Here is a 13629-nt window from a genome sequence, read left to right as displayed (position 1 = left end):
ATATTTATCTGTTTTTAGTTAAATGATATGTCAGTTAGTAAAAATCATCAATAAAATTTGAACTAAGCTCTAACAGTTAAAAAAATTTTATTCTATATTCTATTCTGAAAATTATTTTAAAAACTAGTATATCTCCTTAGCTATCCAAAAAGTTAAGCGAAAGTGGGCTGTCTGGAAGAATGAAGGCATATGGTAGAGGAGGCAATGGTCCACCCCGAACTGTAATGGCAAGATGATGATGTTGTGAGACCTAAAATGAAGAAGGAAGCTTTATGTGAATGTGTGGGAGATGTGATCCTACTGCCGTCCTTAAATTGAGAAACTCGTATCATATATGAGTTTTTTTGCGCACGAGAAAATTTTTCATGAAAAGTGTCACACCCAAGCGTAGCTCGATCCATAAGGAAGGGGTTAAGTAATTATCTAGGACGAAATTCTAGAAAATCTTAAAAAATAAAAAGTGCGTGTAGCGTAGTACACATAACAGAAGTGAAACTTTCAAGGCAGACAAAGAAAGAGGGAGATACCCGAGAGAGAATAAGAGGGAAAGAATATATATCTAAATAAATTCACAACATTTGCAGAGAATACAAATAGACAAAATTTACAAATAAAATCCCCTTCATCGCTCGACATATTGACAACTCGTACTTTTACGATAGATAGTTGCCTTGTGTGCGGACAAGTCACTGACGATACGACCCGTGTGACCTGTGTTAATTCCTAAATATCTTCAAATTGAATCTGCCTTGTGAATACCTAGCAGCGACGTTGACATAAAGTTGGTTCGGCATAAGAGTCGTGCTTTAACCTCATAGCACTGCTTACATACTATTCACAATAGAGCAGGCGCATCCAACTTTGCACTAAACATCAATCGGCTTTTTTTTACAGACGTAGACGGCGAAAAATTTCTTTTTTTTCGTAATATTTGAAGGTAAATTAGTTAAAAAAATCTTAATTTACCAATTATCGAGGAAAAAAAGAAATACGGTACGTAACGACTATGGATCTGAGCTTGGACGAAATAATTAAAACCAAAAAGATTGCGCGCCCATCAGCAGTTAAGAAATTGTAAGTCTGAGCAATCTGAAATCTTTTGGTTAACGCTTTTCATTCATTGCAGCAACAATTCGGAAAACCCACGTAAAGGATTAACATGCGAAAAACCTTAAATAAGCCGATACTGAAAGTAATAAATAAAGTAATACAAAATATAGACTGTCAAATATCAGACGGTTAACAGCAAATAATCAACCGAAAATGGATGGATTTATGATGATAAAGTACTCTAAAATATATAAGGTATAGCTCTCTCTCTTCTTTTCCTCTACGTTATATCTTTTTCTCTCTCGCGGAACGAAAATGCTCAAAACTCTGCATGTCCTTGAAATTTTACTCTCCATTCTCGCTCGTCCATCGACGCCTAATCAGTTTTACTTCAAAAATAATAAAATTCTGCTTTCATAAATCAAAAAAGAAATAGTTTTGAAGCGAATAAATAAATTTTTAATTACTTACTTTTATTACCTATATCCATAAAGACGGCGTTGTGTGAACATTCGTTGTTAGTTAAGACTTTTGAATTTACAGCATAAACCTAGGCGTCCTATGCATATATATACTTATAAGTATATATTAGTTTTACTTATTTGATCAGTAATCCGTTAAGTCTTTGATAATAAATTTCACTTATTTATTTTATATAATTAATGCAATTATTTAAACAATATTCGTATGCAGTATTTGTATATACAATATTATATTTTTATTTTTAATTTTTAATTTTTTTTTTTGTTTTAGTAAACATAAACTCTTTCACTACTCATTTACAAATATAATTAATATTTACAAGCGAATTTATTTTCGCAAGTACTATTTGTTTGATATTTTTTCACATAACTACTGCATTTTTGGCATATCCACTTTTAGGCGCGCGCGTACATTGTTTTATTTGTAACGGTTGTCTACTACTCCATGGTAGAGAGTGTGGGTGTGTGCTTGTTTGTTGGCTCGATGAATTATCTACCACTAGAAAGGGAATATAGGTAAATATTATATATACATATGTATGTGAAATTTCACTTTGAGGTGATGGATGCACAATTTTTTGACTTTCAGTACACTTTTATTGATTTGTTATTGGCTCATGGCAGATATGCGCCCACAGGTCACTAACTTCACACCAGCATTTTCCATATTTTATTTTGGCTTTGAAATAATTTTTCTACACTTTGCGATTTATTTTTTAGGTTGTTGAGAGATTTGCAGCGAATCTGCCGTTGTTTGTAGCCAATAACACTTTGTTTTATTAGTCAACAATTATTTGAACTGCATTTGCTGTACTTAGCACGACTAAAAATAATTAGGCACGGCGTCAAAGGGTTGTTGAATAAAACAATACATCAGAGGCTTTGTACTGGTATGTAAATTTGATATCCTATTACCAGGCAACTTCGAGACCTTATTTAAATATCAAAAAATGCAATCATGTCACTTTTTCCTAAGTCCCTATATATTTTTTTAACTTTTTATAGCAAAACTAATATTGCACTTCAATCTGCTAAGCAATCCGAAGAATTAGGTGCAATTTTTGATAGTCGTTTTTTATTTAATAGTCATATTAATTTCATCTTATCTAACTCATATTCTGTCTCATGTTTGTATGATGGTATGTCTTAAATTGTACGGATCCTTACACCCTCAAATTGCTGTTTATTGTATTCGTTCGATTTAGGTTGGAACGTTGCAGCGTTCATTTGGAAGTCAATCTTTAATTGAAAAAGTTGAAGGTGTGCAAAAGTTGTCTCTGAAATATGTGCAAAGTTCATAGAGGTTTCTCATCCCATTCCATTTTACACATCCCGTTTGCCATTCATCAACTTGCAGTCTATAGAAAGGAGAAGATAGGTTCTTGTCCCTCCGTTTATTTGCGGTGTTATTAAATATGCCATTGATTGCCTGTTTCTTTTTCAAAGCATGGTTTTTTCCTATCTAAATGTTCAATACAAATTATGCTCGTAATGCTCCTATTGAACGTGCGATTCGTGATTTTAATGAAATCTGGAATTTTAACATGCTAGAGTTCTCGGAGGCGGCCGCCGTAGCCGAATGGGTTGGTACGTGACTACCATTTGGAATTCACAGAGAGAACGTAGGTTCGAATCTCGGTGAAATACCAAAATTAAGAAAAACATTTTTCTAATAGTGAACGCCCCTCGGCATGCAATGGCGAACCTTCGAGTGTATTTCTGCCATGAAAAAGTTCCTCATAAAAATATCTGCCGTTCGGAGTCGTCTTGAAACTGTAGATCCCTCCATTTGTGGAACAACATCAAGACGCACACCACAAATAGGAGGAGGAGCTCGGCCAAACACCCAGAAAGGGCGTACGCGCCAATTATATATATATATATATATAGAGTTCTCGGTTTCAAAGAAAAAATTGTCTGTATTATTGAACTCCATTTTTAATTTAGTTTTCATGACTTCTTCAAATAAATAAACTTTTTAATCTTTATTCTCGCGCCTTTACAGTAACGTTTTCGTTATATTTTCCCAATACGCAAATAGAGAGGAAATTTTGTGGACATCCGAGAGAGCAGAAAAAGGCACAAGTGCTATCATGTCACCAAGACAAGTGTTAATAAGTTGTTAATTGTAACAAAAAATATTTAAAAATTTAATAAAATTTGAAATTTATCAAAAAAATTTTTAATAAAAAATTTCTTTTTAATATATAAAAAATGTAACTACAATTTTTTTTTTTTAATTAAGGAGTTTTCCTACAACAAATTTTTTTAAATCAAAAATTTTTTTTCTAATTTTGGAAATATTGAAAAGGTTTATTTTGTTTAGGTTTTTGCCAGTATCAGTTTGATTTTTTTTTTTGACAAAAAATAAAAAAACGTTTCAAAAATCGAATAAAATTTTAAAACTAAAATAATGTCATAATAAATTATTTCACAAAACATTTCTTAAAACATATATTTTTTTAATGAAACATTTTTTTTAAATTTTTAGTAAACAATTGGTTTGTAATCAAAAATTTGTTTTTAATTAAAATTATTTAAATCAAAAAATTTTTTAAACGAATTTTTGAAATATTGAAAAAGTTAATTTTATTTGTTGATTGTTGTAGTAGCAGTATTCACTTAATTTTTTGTATCAAATATTAAACCAAAAATGTGTACATCTAATAAAATTTGAAAGAAAATTTTTTCTCTTCAAACATTTTTTAAACAAAGTAATAAAAAAATATTGTCATTTTTTATTTTTATATATATATAAATTTGTTCTCTCAAATTTTATTAGATTCTGATAAAAAATATATGATTAAAATATTTTTTGTTTGAAAAATTTTTGATTAAAAATAAATAAATAAAATATTCGTCGTCCATCTTGAATATTTAAAAAGTGCCACATGACAAATTAAAGTACATGACATAAGCTTTTATTTCGGCATAGGGAAAAATTTTTTTTATAAAAACTGTTCTGGGCAGATGGGGGTGTCCGGTTGGCGAAGAATGCCCCATATATATATATATATATATATTTATTATTATATTTTATTTTTAATCAAAAATTTTTCAAACAAAAAATATTTTAATCATATATTTTTTATCAGAATCTAATAAAATTTGAGAGAACATTTTTTTTTATCAAACATTTTTTTAAAGAAATTAATAAAAAAAATTGCTCATCAATTTTATTTTTAATCGAAAATTTTTTTAATAACATTTTTTTTGAATCGCCATTTTTTTATCAAAAAAAAAATCTTTAATCAAAATTTTGGCAATTTTTAACCAAAAATGTTTTTAAAGAAAAAGTTTTTTTTATGAATTCTTTAAATATTGAAAAAATTAATTTTATTTGCTGTTTCTTGTTTCAATTAAGCTAATATTTTTTGTATCAAATATTAAAAAAAAATTGTTTAGATCTATTAAGATTTGAAAAAAAAATTTGTTTTTTTGTTTTTGTTTTTTTTTTCAAAATTTTTTTAAGTTAAATTAATTAAAAATTTTGTCATCAATTTTATTTCTAACTAAACATTTTAAATCACAAATTTTTTATTCAAATATTTTTTTATTAAAAGTTACAAAAGTGTTTTAGAATCTAATAAAATTTGAGGGAAAATGTTTTTTGATCTAAAATTTTTTTAATCAGATTGATAAAAAAAAAATGTTCCATCCATTTTATTTTTATTCAAAAATTAATAATTAATTACTTTTACAGTTAATTTCTGTTTTAATCGATACCTTTTTTATTATAAAAATGTTTTTAGTCAAAATTTTGGTAATTTTTAAGCAACAATTTTTTTAAATCAAAGAGTTTTTTAAATGAATTTTGGTAATATTGGAAAAATTAATTTTGTTTAGTTTTTTGCAGTATTTATCAAAATTAAAAAAAAAATAAAATATAATAAAATTTGAAACAAATTCTCTTTTTATCAACAATTTTTTTAATCAAATTAATAAAAAAAAGTTTTATCAATTTTATTTTTAATCAAAAATTTTAAATCAAAAAAATTTTTAATCCAAAGGTTTTTTTAATCGAGACTTTTTTATCAAAGAAGTTGTTTTGAATGAAAAGTTTTTGTAATGGAGGACTCGAAATTGATTTTAAAGCTATGCTCTAATGAACTTGTTTCTTAAAATTTTTTGCTGACCTCGAAAATTCTAGCAACGATGTCGAAAAAAAAGTTACTCGCCTTAACGTGCTTCCTTTATTATTTGTTTAACTGAGCTTCTACGAATATAGTACTCCAATTGGCTGGTTACATCTTGGCGTTGCCTTACAAGTGCAGACACCTACAATTTGATTAGGTTTCCAAATGGCAGATGGTGTAAAAAGTACGAAATTACCATATTTACTCCACAGACTTTTAGTGATGGCCCTGTAACAAGTGCTAATTGTATTTGAGATATCAAGGCAACCTGGTGTTGTCCAAGTTTAGATTGAAATTACATATTTGTGCTGACCATAGGAATTCCTGGAAACAAAGCATCCGCTCTTTCAGATATAACTTTGAGAATGGTCAGTTTGGCAATGTTGGGTATGAGCTTTACTGTAGCAAACCATGGTTCAATTATTTATAAAACTTGAAATATGGTGTTTTCTGGTGTTTCTTGTGAAGAAGAAGCGGAGACAATTATGGTTACATTTCTGGTGTGTGATTTTTTTTTTTTCATTATGATATGCAGTATATGCCCGCCACGGCTACAAGTTACATGGCCCATTCGATCAATCCAATTTTTGACCACTTTTTCCAATAAATCTGATTGAGCCCAATCAGCAAAAATGGTTGGGCATTTTGCTGCAATTCTTGTGCGAGCTGTATTTCATAGGCACTTAAGCCAAGATCATTACGTAAATTTTTTATTATATATTTTTTCTAATAAATTTCCGCAACTTAAAAGCATTGTTGTTGTGTTAAACGATTCATGATGACTTGCCAAATCTTACTGAACAGAAATGTCAACACATTTGTCATTCTCAGCTGCCAAGCCATAGTTATCGATATCGATGGTTCTCAAGCACCTAAAAAAACACCCGATACATTCAACCCAACGCTATCAACCCATTCGTTCCCTCCCACTTGCACTTGTGATTTGTCCTTGACTTACATTGTTTATCGCATTTGTATTGCGATTGCTCTGGTAATTCAGTATTATGTGGCAGATATGCTTCTATCTACCAACTTCTATGGATTACAATTAAATCGTGTAAATATAACAAAATAAATACACATATTTAAATATATAAATGGTTCTGAATTTTTACGAAACTACACAGGGTTGCTTTGTAGCCCATTTCTTCTGGCGAAAGTTAGCCTTAACGTTACTTCTCATGCATCAAGGTATTGTAGGCCATTTGTTGGTGCAAACTTGTAGGAGATATATTTTTTGTGCCTACTTTTTCGCGTTATATTTCCTTGGTGCCTACTACTTGGGGCGCTGTTTGGTCCCAATTTGTTTGGATTTTTTTTTTTTTTTTGGTGCCTACTTTTTGTCGCTTATTGCCGTTTCCTGGCTAGTGCTTGTGCGTACTATAAAGTGCTATCCATTCCGGCGTCGGATTTATTGGTATTCCCTTGCGGTAATTTGTGCCGTTGCTGTGGTCCTGGAATCGCTGCGCTTGTGCGGGTGATAAACGCTCGGAGTAGTGCGCGTTGTTGCCACGGTTTGTGTCCGGCGTTTACCTGCACCGGTCGATCCTTCTCCGTTTTTTGTAAATTTTGTCTATCCGTATTCTCTGCAAATGTTGTGAATTTATTTAGATATATATTCTTTCTCTCTCTCTCTCTCATTCTCTGTCAGGTCTCTCCCTCTTTCTTTGTATGCCTTAAAAGTTTCACTTCTGTTATGTGTACTACGCTACACGCACCTTTTTTCTAACTATGTAACCCAACATATACCATATATACATATATGTGACATACACCGCGGCTGCAAAAGTGATTAGAAAATCAAAAAGTTTGTTGTGATGTAGAATCAGCGGTATAAAGTGCGCGGCTTGAAGCGAGTGTGTCAAGTTCGCAAAATCTAGCCCTGTTTGTCGACGAGCTGCGCACAAAGGCTGGTTCAAAGCATAAAGAAGATGCCAGGCTATACTGGGGAACGATGAAGACTACACGCTTTATTGAGTAATTGCGACTCGTTGTTTTGCACATACTTTCATGTAAAAAAATTTTAAATATATATATTTTATACTTCATGAATAATCGCGGCACCTTTTTTCTGACACAGACTGTAAATGTAAAATTTGCGCGTACACTTGCGGTAGGCGTTTGGCCGAGCTCCTCCTCTTATTTGCGGCGCGCGTCTTGATGTTGTCAATCCACTTGTGGATCACCAAATATATGCATATATATACATACATTTGCTGTATTTAATTTCAAGTTTTACCACTTTTAAAGCAAAACCTCTATGAACGTCGAGAAAAATAATAAATAAGAAAATTGAAACAAAAAAAAATCATAGCGTGAGGAAAAATTGTCAATTGAGAAGTTTAATTGCTGTGTTTGTTCATTTATGTCTACATTCATTTCATATTAAATAAAATCCATAGGCGAATAAACATTCCATGGGCAATGAAAGCTCTCAAAAATGCTTTAATGAGAAATCGTTTTTCTAGTTTTTTTTTTGTTTACATCAAAACACTGCTTGATACCCCTATAAAAATGCCCTCATTTCCGGCTGCAGTCATAAAGCAAATATGCAAATTATGAACACAATAACTGCAACTACTTGCACATATCTTTTCTTCCTTCTTTACACGGTGTATGCGCGCACGGATGTGTGTGTAACATTTCCTTTAAACTATGTAGCTACCTTCACTAACAATTACAACACTTTCACATTCTCAATCGTAAGTATGTGGGTATGTTTGTTCCATTCGTTAGCCGAATAGAACTTTATCGGCGCCAAGCGTTTTCGTGTTGCTGTTTGTTGTCTGACGAATGCGGATGACGATGACGATGCAATGCTACTTAGCAGAGTGGATGCTCACTACTGACTGCGCGCTGTTAGTTCTGTGGGCAATGCTGAAGGTAAAGCCAATTGAGCACTGCGACTCTACCTCTTTTTTTTGTTTTTTTTTTTTGCTATGTGACAGATGGTGTGCGAAGATAAAGCAGCGCAGTGGCTGTGTCAGTACGCGTATGCTCGTGTGTGTGTGTGTGTAGTTTTGTGACAACTATTTACGTTGTTGCGTTTGCTGTTGACAATTGGTGACATTGGCACGTGTTGGGGACCAGCTGTCGAAGAGCTTCAAAAGCATGGTGAAGAGTGTAATTTACTGGGAATTTCTCGTTGGCTAACATGTATGGCTGGCAACGTGAAGTGCGGGTGGCGCAGCTTTCAACTGGGAAATGGCAATGATGATGACGACGATTGGAGTAAAATGAAACTCTCTCCTCAGCTCGATGGAATCGTTTAGCTTCGTTTCTCTCTGCGACAGCTTTTCCTATCCTCCGCCAACTGCTTTTCATTGCTATGCACTTTGTTCGCTTTGTTCGTGTTCATTATCTTTCACATGTTTTATCTTCTGTTCATATACTATACATCGGTACGTACGTATGCCATTTCAATTTCTTCTTCCTTATGGCTCCCTATGCTCGTATTCCTCGTATTCTTCGAATGACATTTTTCTTTGTTCTGTCCTTCGTCTGCTTTATCCTTTTCACTTCACGCACAATCTTTTTCACATCTTTCCTTGCGTTGCGCACTTCCTGCTGCTCTTGACTTCCCTCGCCTGCTCCTGTGTGTTTGATTAATTACTTTTATCTATTTTCGTCCGACACACCAATACATCAACACATAACCTAGCGCTTTTCATTTGTCCATGCCCATTTGTATGCCATTATCGCAATCGTTTTGTGACACTCGCAGCAGAATTTCATTTTAATGGGTTTTATTGTGAATTCTAATAAACTTGAAAACGTATTGCATATCGCCAGCTTGCTTGGTGGCACAGTTTGCAGCGAGGGCAGCAAGGCAAAGCACACAATGACCTGTAAATTTCTATCCTGCGCTTTTTCTTTACATTCAGCTTTTTTGCCTTTAAAAATCTCTACTCTACCTTTTCGCACTACCTTCGTACGTGGCTTTGTTCCTAAGTTATAAGGGAAAAATTTCACGGACACGTTTTGTTGGTATATTCGTCTGAGTCGAGCGTCACAGCACAGTTTATGCTTATTGTATAGAGAAAATTTAATATTTTCGCCATGATTAAGTGCAACATACAATTCCTACATAGTATTTGCTTGCTGTGTCCTTTTTCTAGGAAATTTTCTGCTCCATTGTGGGGGAGGGTGTAGCAGCTACGTCACACTTTTCGCTAACCATTTTTACACTGACCAACTAATGCTTTGCGGATTTCAATAAAATATCACTTCGTTTGCAAGTATTTAATATTCATTTGACTTTTCCATTAATTTTTATTACTTTTGCATCAATTTTTTCCACTTTTTCAGCTTTTTTCTTAACTTTTTCCACGACGTCCATCATTGTGTTAAGTGTATGCGTGTACGTGTGTGTGTGTGTATGTGACTTTACATATACCATATGTGTGGCGTTTGTTTGTGTATTGCTTCGACTATGCTGTTCGTGTATGTGTGTGTTTATCTGTATGTAATGTGAGCAGTTTCTCCTGTGTGTTCCTTGGTAATTTGTTCCTTGAACGCTGGACGAGCGCACAACGACGACGACAACGACACCACTACACGACAACGACTACTGCGTGACGACTCGTCATTGCCTGGCTGTTTAAGCTGTCAGTGGCCAGCTTTCGTAGAGTTTGCTATTCCGGAACCAGGAGCTGAGGCAAGTGCGCTCCGAATTGCGTTGGTGAGTCGCCGACGTAATGGCTGAGAAATGGTGAGCTAAGGTGAGTATACTCGCATACATTTGAACGATTATGCGTTTTGCTTACTTCTGAACTTTTGCTCCCGCGCTTCTGCCACTTCAAGTACATATCTTTGTAAGTGTGTGTGTTGTACTCCACACTCTCACTCACACCCTTAACGAGCGCTGAAGCTATGTAGTAAATAAGTTAGTGGGCGCTTGTTGGCATTGGCGCTCTTGCCACTATCGTGGTGACTAAGTGAATGCGTTGGTGCTGAAGGTGTGAGTTGGGGACCTGCGCAATAGAATTACTGCTGCTCCCTTTCGCATAACCGCCACCACTCCATTTTCGCGCCATCCAAGTGGATACTGACATATTGACGTAGTCGCAAAACACAGCACACAGAGAAAGCAAAATGATCGGTGGGGTGGGCGGGGAAAGTAGCCACTTTGTGCATACTTGTCGCTTACCATAACACCTTTACCTTGTTGTTGCTGTTGCTTTGTGCTCCGTCGCCACTTTAACTGATTTCCCTTTATTCACTCGAATACTTTTTAATTTCTCACCTCCCTGCCGTTGCCACTGTTGCTTTTATGCCTTTGTTGTTTATATGTATGTATGTATGCATGCAGTTGTTGCTGTTGTTTGTTGGTGAACCACATTAAGTGCTATTTGAGTGAACGCACCCATCGTCTCGCGATTTTGCCTTCATGACTCCTCTAATTTCTAATTGCGCTGCATTTCTTTTTGCCCTTGCCGCAGTAGTAGTTGTTGTTTGTCGCTCTCTGCCTGATGAACTTCTATTTTTAGATATTATGCGAAAGTATAAGTGCGAAATTGTATCAGTTGTTTGTTTTCTTGCATGCCTACTTTTTTGTTGTTATACGAACCAGATAACCGTTTCCTTATTTGAGCACAACACGTAGTTCATACGCGTAGATGTATGTAATGTTTTAGATCATTTTTTTCATTTCGAAAAGCTGCTATAACGCCCTTTCCTGCGAAATCTTCTTGATTGCTTTGCAGCCATCGCATATACCAAAGCCTTCCGAGGGTCATTTTAAGAAAGTAGCGGAATACCATTGAAATATTATATATGAAGATTTCGTAATTGTGTTGGATCCATCGACGGAAAACTTATCCATTCAGCCAAATCCTGGTACAACACTGCGTTAAACAACTATAACATAGGGATTAATAAAATATTGAATTTTTTTATTAAATTATATAATTATAATTTGATACAAGGTTATCTTCTCATATAGAGTGGAATACGTGGCTACATGACGGCTCACAAAACTGATATACAGATGGACTCAAAACGCTATAGGAAGTAGGAGCAGGAATAATGGGGCCTAGAGCACACAAACCGGGTAACACTCAGTAAAGATACCATAGTTACCCATGCGGAGCTTTTCGCCATAATGGAAACAGCGTAAATCATATCCAAAAGAGGATTCGAAAAAGTAAAATCTAAAATACTTTCAGCTGGTCAATCAGTCCTCTTAAGACAGACTTGTTTGTCAAAAAATGGGCGGAAGGGCCATTTACTGGACCAACCCCATTTTTCTACTTTAACAAAAATAACCTAAAACAGAAAACCAAAATATGGATCCGAATAAAAACTAGGGAATACTGGAATCGCACAAACGGCCTTAACTACTTCAAAGAGTTTCTGAACTTTAATACCAACAGGGAAAAATCTGCTCTAGATAAAAAGGACCTCAGAATACTCTGTGGAACACTTACAGACCACATTGCCTACAATAAATATTTCAATCCAACAGGACTATTCGATGCAGGTTCTGCTGTGATGAAAAGGAGTCCATGAAACATTTAATCGTACAGTATGAAGTCTCACAAATGCTTCCTCCTACGAAGCTGATTCGATTCCTCAAAATACTTTTAGGTGCGCAACTAAGTTTCCGCTGTTGGTCAATAGATGCCGCCAGCAGGGTGTGCTAGTCGATTCTAACATAACCTAAACGGCATAAACCAAGCGTAGGCATGTGGTAAACAAACTGTTTCGACAGTGATTAGTGATTTTGTTTTGGTATCATATACTTTTGGTTTTGTGAAAATGTCTTTGTGCCGATTAATCGTCATTTGAGGGAAGTGATGATTTTCCTCTTTCATTCGAAAAAAAACGGCTGAAGCGCATCGAGAGCTACACAAAGTTTATAGTGATGCAGCTTTAAGTGAAACTGCGTGCCGAGATTGGTTCGGTCGCTTCAAAGACGGTGATTTTAATGTTGGCGACCGTCCGCGTGAAGAAAGGCCAAAAACCTTCGAAGACGTTGAATTGGAGGCATTGCTCAATGAGGATCCGTGTCAAACGCAAGAAGAACTTGCTTCAGTATTAGGAGTTACCCTCCAATCCATTTCCAAGCGATTGCATGCTTTGGGAATGACTCAGAAACAGGGGACTTGTGTTCCTTATGAGTTAAAACCAAGGGATGTTGAACGTCAATTTTTCGCCTGTGAACAACTGCCTTTGCTCCAGCGGCAGAAAAGGAAGTGTTTTCTTCATTGCATCATGACAAGTGATGAAAAATGGATTCACTGCAGCAAAACAAAGAAAAGAAAGTCCTGGGGGCTGCCCGGTGATGCTTCTACGTCGTCGCCTCGGCCGAATATTCAAGCTGCGAAGGTTATGCTATGTATTTGGTGGGATCAAGTTGGTGTTATTTATTATGAACTATTAAAACCAAGCGAAACCACTTCACTTCGACTTCAGTTGATGCGATTGAGCCGAGCACTGCGCGAGAAGCGGCCGTAATACGCGGAGAGGCATGCAAGAGTGATTTTATTGCATGACAACGCTCGGCCTCACGTTGCAAACCCGTTAAAACCTACCTGGAAACACTGAAATGGGAATTTGTACCCCACGCGCCATATTCTCTAGATATTGCGTCTTCCGATTATCACCTGTTGCGATCGATGGCACATGGTCTAGCTGACCAGCAGTTCCATTCGTATGAAGACATTAAAAAATGGCTTTTACTGAGGCGGGGAAAGTAGTATCCAGTGATGGGCAATACTTTTAATGATTCACTTGTAACCAGTTTTTCAAAATAAAGTTGTATTTTGATCAAAAAAACAACTTCTCGCTGTTGCGCACCTAATATTTAATCGCGGTATATAGAAGCGCCAGAGGGTTTCTAAACCAACTCGCTTGTAGAGTTGCCGATCCATTCTGATACCACAGTAACAGTTTATCTGATACTCTTCGTTAAACTATTATGTTTAATTGCAATCCCATTGATATGGCTAACACTGGTA

The 13629-nt window shown here is 35.0% G+C and overlaps 1 protein-coding gene across 13 annotated transcripts in view; it reads right to left on the bottom strand.

Moving 5' to 3' along the window:
* The window catches only part of LOC128862721 (uncharacterized), a 219712-nt gene extending 209482 nt beyond the window's left edge, over nucleotides 1–10230 (bottom strand). For 8 of the 13 annotated variants that reach the window (XR_008454542.1, XR_008454536.1, XR_008454543.1 and 5 more), the window contains exons 1-2: nucleotides 9747–10230; nucleotides 1522–2031 (exon numbers count right to left, since the gene is read on the bottom strand). The gene's annotated coding sequence lies outside the window, so the exon portion shown is untranslated. The other 5 variants (XR_008454541.1, XR_008454537.1, XR_008454538.1 and 2 more) reach the window with 5 other exon arrangements.
* Between the last annotated feature and the right edge of the window lie 3399 nt (nucleotides 10231–13629).

This window comes from Anastrepha ludens, chromosome 2 (assembly GCF_028408465.1).
Source record: "Anastrepha ludens isolate Willacy chromosome 2, idAnaLude1.1, whole genome shotgun sequence".
NCBI lineage: Eukaryota > Metazoa > Arthropoda > Insecta > Diptera > Tephritidae > Anastrepha > Anastrepha ludens.
Note: the sequence above shows the minus strand (reverse complement) of the source record. Positions and strands in the feature narration are given on the sequence as shown.